The sequence below is a fragment of the Saccoglossus kowalevskii genome, chromosome 14 (assembly GCF_978046115.1).
Source record: "Saccoglossus kowalevskii chromosome 14, keSacKowa6.1, whole genome shotgun sequence".
Lineage (NCBI taxonomy): Eukaryota > Metazoa > Hemichordata > Enteropneusta > Harrimaniidae > Saccoglossus > Saccoglossus kowalevskii.
This window is the reverse complement of record NC_140654.1, coordinates 7682875-7689097: the sequence shown is the minus strand read 5'-3', so window position 1 is coordinate 7689097 and position 6223 is coordinate 7682875. Positions and strand designations below refer to the sequence as shown.

General features: G+C 36.6%; 1 long non-coding RNA gene across 1 annotated transcript; it reads right to left on the bottom strand.

Moving 5' to 3' along the window:
- Positions 1–3622: 3622 nt before the first annotated feature.
- On the bottom strand, positions 3623–4435 carry LOC146734423 (uncharacterized). Its single transcript, XR_014931500.1, has 2 exons — positions 4291–4435; positions 3623–3796 (listed from the first exon to the last, which is right to left on the bottom strand). It is a non-coding gene; the product is annotated as an uncharacterized LOC146734423 (long non-coding RNA).
- Between the last annotated feature and the right edge of the window lie 1788 nt (positions 4436–6223).

Below are 6223 nucleotides of genomic sequence, written 5' to 3'. Positions count from 1 at the left end.
CCGCCATGTTGTTTTCATACTAATATAAGAGGGCGCTGTTCCGTCCGGTTCTGATCGAACTGAATTTAACTCGGGCCTCATTCGGCCCGACCGTGTAAACGCATTGGAGATATTCGCCTGTTAATCGGTGGGAGGAGCAGCAGTTCGGCTACGGTAGATGCTGCCGAGTAAAGTGAAGTTATGTAATTGGTAAAGACATTGGTGTTTGACATTAATTATTGAACTAGATATCGTACGTAGAGGTTTATTTCAAGCCACGAGTGATAAAGTTATGTTTTGTTGGCGATTAATTTGTCTTCACAATTATACTTTGACTTATTACATTGGGGGAAGATTTATTTTTTATTTTAACTGTTATTTTAATTTTATATGCGGTTTATTAATGTTCGTGTTACAGAAAAATCGCATTCGTTCTCATTTGTTTAATAAGTCACGCTGTAACCTTTAAGTTTTACAACTGTTAGCCAATGTATTAGGCACTCAGGGATAGAAACAGCTGTTGGTCAGTTGTCGGTTTTAATTAGCGTAGAAACACGGGCGGCCTCTTTGTTATTTTGTTTTTCTTTTCGCCGGGTTTCTATCCTATACCTAGAGTAATTAAAAATTACAATAAAATGTGTGTTTAATTTGATGGTTAAACCCATGGCATTTGTCACGGTGTCGGCTACCTTCAGTAATCAAATATTTCAAGGTGTGTTGCCATACCAACAGATTTTATCTTTTTTATCACGGTGATCATTATAATCAGTTGAACGGGTTCTGTAGTAATACAAAGTGAAAATGCAACTGCAATGAAGAATAATATTTGGATTAGTAGTAATTATTTAGACATATTATTGTTTCTTGTTTTATTTTTATATGATGTTATGGCTCTGTCAATCATATGATTTTTGCTTCTAATACGAAAATACGATACGATTGTAGCAATCAAATAGACTCCCTGTCATCAAGTATTGCCAATTTTCATTATAGTCGGCATGCATTTCGTCAACGGTATTAGAATGTTTTGTATAAATTGTATGTCCCTAATCACGACTAATAACAGGAACTAGTGACCTGTAAAATTTCTGTTTTCTTTCAAATTAGAGGTTGTATAGACTGTATTGCACTCAATGATGAGGACTTCAATGAATATTGTGACTACATTGTACGGAGGATCACAGATGATGAATAAAGTTATAAGTAGACGCAGTATTATAAGATCTAAACACTTCTCAATCAGGTTTCTTTAATACTAGAGCGAATACAGAATTTAGGTCGTCACTGTGTTGATTTCGTCACAATTCCATTCCTAATGTTATTTAAGTTACTGTAGTTAAGGTCATAGACACAATTTTAAAACTTTCGCCAGTAGATATACTATTCAATACAAAAGAAACTCACATTTTTTTCCGATTCCCGCATAATTCTGTCAATAAATTGTCCACACTTGTTTAATGAGTTCAACGTGTAGGACATTAACGGCTAATTAACTGATTCTTATATACACTCTAGTCCGACTAGTTTTAATTTAATTGAAAATTCAATTAAAACTTCCACTCCACAGTCGGACTAGAGTGTATATAAGAATAATGGAATTTTCAATTAAAAGGAAAGTATAAGGTCGATATTTCGAAGTGCTAAACTCATTGGGTACACTAATCGCACACGAGACAGGAACTGAACAGCTTACTGCGAGGTGACATCGTGTATAATCTGAATGCTCGGGGAAAAAAACTTAGGCAATTTATAACTACTTATCCGGGTAGGTGACCTATGGTCATTGGACACGTATTCACACTCACTTAGCTATAGACACGGACAAAAGATTCGTATTTCATACATTTTACTCCATTGTTCCGTATCTATAATCCACCACAGATATGCGAAAACTTGAAGGAACATCCTAAGAATGCATCCGGATTTCGCTAGACGGACTGATCATTTCTTACTCTTAAGAGGTCCCGATCTCATGGGACGGATTACATCTAGTTTACCCATGATACATCACGATTTCTAGGAGTATATTAACTGACGATCTTTCGGAAAGGTTATAGTTTATACATTACACACTTGAATCAAACCTCCAATGGAAGCACATGTAACTCGGCTTGCAAAAAAAAAAATGTCAAAATTGGGACATACGATACTCCTGAGGATTTCTGACGTCACAGAGACTCACTACGTCAATAGTCACAAATGTCAATTTCACCAAAGCAGTTACATAATATTAGTCAGTTATGAAAGCATTACTAGGAGGACGCACTTTACTCTCCGGAGCAGCGTTTGTTATTCGTCTATCTATTCAAGGCCACAAGGAAAAAAAATATTGCTATCCATGGTATTAATTTGCAAATAAAATAGAATCGGCGCTTTTTAAAAACGCGTAAGAATACAAGTTTGATTACAGGTGTGAAACTTTTAGTTCTAATACAACGCAATCGAATGTCACCTTGGTTACCTGCAATAAATTCACACGCACACACGATTGAATGACGAACGTTGACTCACAATAAAGTGACAACTGTGACAACTACGTTTAATACTCGTTATTTAGAGTCCTGTTAAAATACAGTCACGCAATCCTGCTTAGTTAGCGCCCTCATATCCCGGATGCATCGAACCTCCAAGTAAGTATTTTCAGATTAAAAAATGATTAACACATTGCCTTTCCCAATCAGCAATCAACACATTATATACTGCCAGAGGTACATTACTTGGGGTTTGCAACTCGCATAGTACTGTATGGTGACATCATGTCAAGATCCCATTGAAGTCTCATCTCGTAGATAGCGAGACTGAGGCTACGACCTTCTGACATGATATATATCAATGTTCAAGGTTTGTAATGAAAAAATAAAACTTTTCTTGCCACTATCGTAGTGAAAAAAGTAATACATCGAAAATGTACAGAAAATATAGTTCTCGTAATCCGTCATATCGTGGGCAGCTATTTTGATCCACCTGGACATCCCAGTATCCTAGTTACCTCGGGCATGCGCATTCGCATTTTTCTGAATTGGAACTCTTATGCGAGAGCGAGATTGTAACGGGATCTTGGTATCATGTCACCGTAGTTGCAAACCCCAAGTAATGTACCTCTGATACTGCTCAATAATCACCTCGAGCATATGTGTGTATTTCACAATGAGATACGATCTGAAACTTCATATAGTGACTTGAATTTAATACGAAAACTAATTGCGTTTTCCTGGTATGGTCTAATCCTTCCTTATTCTGAAGATAAACTTGGCATTAGTTTAATTGCTTTTGACACTGTCATAAGTGGCCGTGACAATGAACGTTTTACCAGTACCAATCTGATTAAAATCTGATGTAGTGTACAGGCTTTAATTATTTTGGCTATAAACTTATTTTAATTTTATTTTTTATTACTTTTGTTATTAATGCCCTTTTATTTTATTATTTTACTTTGATTTTGTGATTTTTTTTTAATTCTGCCCTACCTACATCTGATCCGACGCCTATGTAAGTCCCGTTCAAATCTCGCGTAAGTAACAGCCAATCACAGCCCCCCTTTTATACAGGCTGTCGGTTGCTTACTTTTCAGTGTAGCGATACTCTACGGGCAATCTTTCTGTACATTATATTTTGCCCATTTGAATAAACCATTAATAGAAAATTGCTAGTATATTTTTATTTGCAAAAGAAATTCCTCAGCATTTTACAATTTTTGTCATTACATTGAATATTTTTTTCACTTCCAACAAATGTGTACACTTCCAGATACATCTTCGCCAGCCAAGGTTCGTTCCTTCAGTCATCGCTTCAATTTTACATCACTGAGCATAATTATCTAGAATGGAAGCAAAAAATAAGTAAATCGTAATGATTAGAACACTGTAAACAGCTATAGTAAACAATGCAAACTGATTTTAAATTGTATAACGGTCACCGGCCCACGGCATCGACGCAGACAATTGGAGCAAACAAATATTTCCTGATCAATTGCGATGTGTTCCAAATAAAAAATATTTTATTCCAGTCCAAATCAGCTCAATTACTTTAATAAAGAGTTATTGTATAATGTACAAAATGTTGATACAATTTGATGAATATTTACAGCTACGGCTTCAATACCGTAGACGATGTTGGCCCGATCTTCAACAAAACATCACCCGTCTCCAGGGCAGGCGACTGGAAAAAGACACTGGTGTTCGGTCGAAACGGTGGAAACAAAATCGTCACTCCCAGAATAACTATGCAAAATAATGATCTAAAGTCGAACCATTCGAGCCACAATATTAACATAAAAATTACTTTAGTTGCATTTGACAATAATAAACTTACCGTAAAGCCGTGTTATTCTCAATCGCTAACGTCGGTATAATCCGCCATTTTATTTGAGTGTTTGCCACCCGACTCCGCCCGGTGACGTCATCATGTGAGCTATAGAAGGAGGTCTGTGATTCGTTGACTAAAATCGTCGATAGTGGGTCTCGTTGAAATCTCGTTACATAGGCATCGGCTCAGATGTAGGTAGGGCGGAATTAAAAAACTCACAAAATCAAAATCAAAGTAAAATAATAAAATAAAATAAAATAAAATAAAAGGGCATTAATAACAAAAGTAATAAAAAATAAAATTAAAATAAGTTTATAGCCAAAATAATTAAAGCCCGTACACTACATCAGATTTTAATCAGATTGTACCAGTACTAGTTTGGTCGAAGTTTGGTTTAATCGACAGAGGGCGCACTGTGTACACGTCATTGGCATATGTGGTAATAGATAGATAGCGCCTGGTGATACAGTGGCCCCTCGCTAAGTCGCAGGTGTCGGGATCCAAGCAAAAACCGCGACTTATCGAGGGCCGCGACTTACCGAGGGACCTCGTGAAAGAGGGGGTCATGCATTGAAAACATATAAACCCTTAGTTTAGTTAATTGAAAGATTAGAAACATATTTACAAATTGTATGATGTATCATCATATGTGTCAGGCAGTATTCGAATAAGATCATGATCATGTTTGCTGTAAACATTGCAGTGATGCGTTGTTTATTTTGTTTGCGTCCGATATTATGTGGGTCGTTTGCTGTTGCTTGCGACTTCGACGGTAACAGCTTCCAAAATAAAGCAGTTTCATCGCAATTATAAACTTGTTCGTCGGAATAACCACCTTCATATATTCATATGGGAACCTAATTAGCTCGGAGCATATAATCAGATGTATGTGACGTGCGAATCGTGAACGCGTTCCTAGCGTTTCTCTACACTGGAGTATAGAAGATGGCATATATTACAGAAAAATCATGTTGTTCAGGTGATGTTCACTTTAAGGGTACGTCGGTACACGCGATGCGTTTTATTCTATTGTTTATGTGGTGTACAATATTTTTTGTTTTTACACATTTGGAAAGAATATTTACACATTTATGAATGTAGCTTATGTAGTTTATTGAAACAAATAAAGTAATGCAAAACAATGTATCCCACAATGGCATTCATAAAATCAATAGCACCATGCGAATTCCATAGGTTCGACGCATTGCATTATGGGTCTGATGATTTCTGGTGAAATTTTTAATCCAGCAAATTTTTATCGGATGTGATGAGATGTGTTAACTCTGGATGGCGCTATAATGAGATATGAAGTTACGTTGGATTAGTGATCGTAGAACGCTCACGCTTCTCTAATTAGCGCCCTCACATTTCGATTCGCAACCATTTGTAGAAGTTTTCTCGCGGTATTGAAGCCGACAAATGTCGTTATACTGTCGAGTTTTTGTAAACAATTACAGTACAGGTTATGCTAAAAATGGTTTGTCCGTGCAGACGATCGTTCTGCTGGTGATCCACTTCCCGCCAAAGTCCGAAATTTCATTTATAGCCTTGTGGTTGCTGGGTGACCATGACGTTGACTGACTGACTGATTGATATAACATGATGCTAATCTGAATACATGTATGCGAATTTTTCGGAATCAGGGTGACAGTTACACGATAATTTGCATACCGACTGAAGAACTTGTTATATTATTTTACTCATTATTTATTCATTACATTACATTACATTATATTGCATTACATTACATTACATTTGCAATACATTTACATAGTTAATGCGCAAGAGATGAATAATACAAATTGAATGAACAAAATTCAGTTTTATTATCCGTTTCAAGCCTCGCTTTCGCATCTATGGAATGTATCGGCTGGCGGCGAATCGTATGTATCGTATCGTCGCACAAGGCCCAAAAGCTAGGCCAGGAACGCAACGTAGA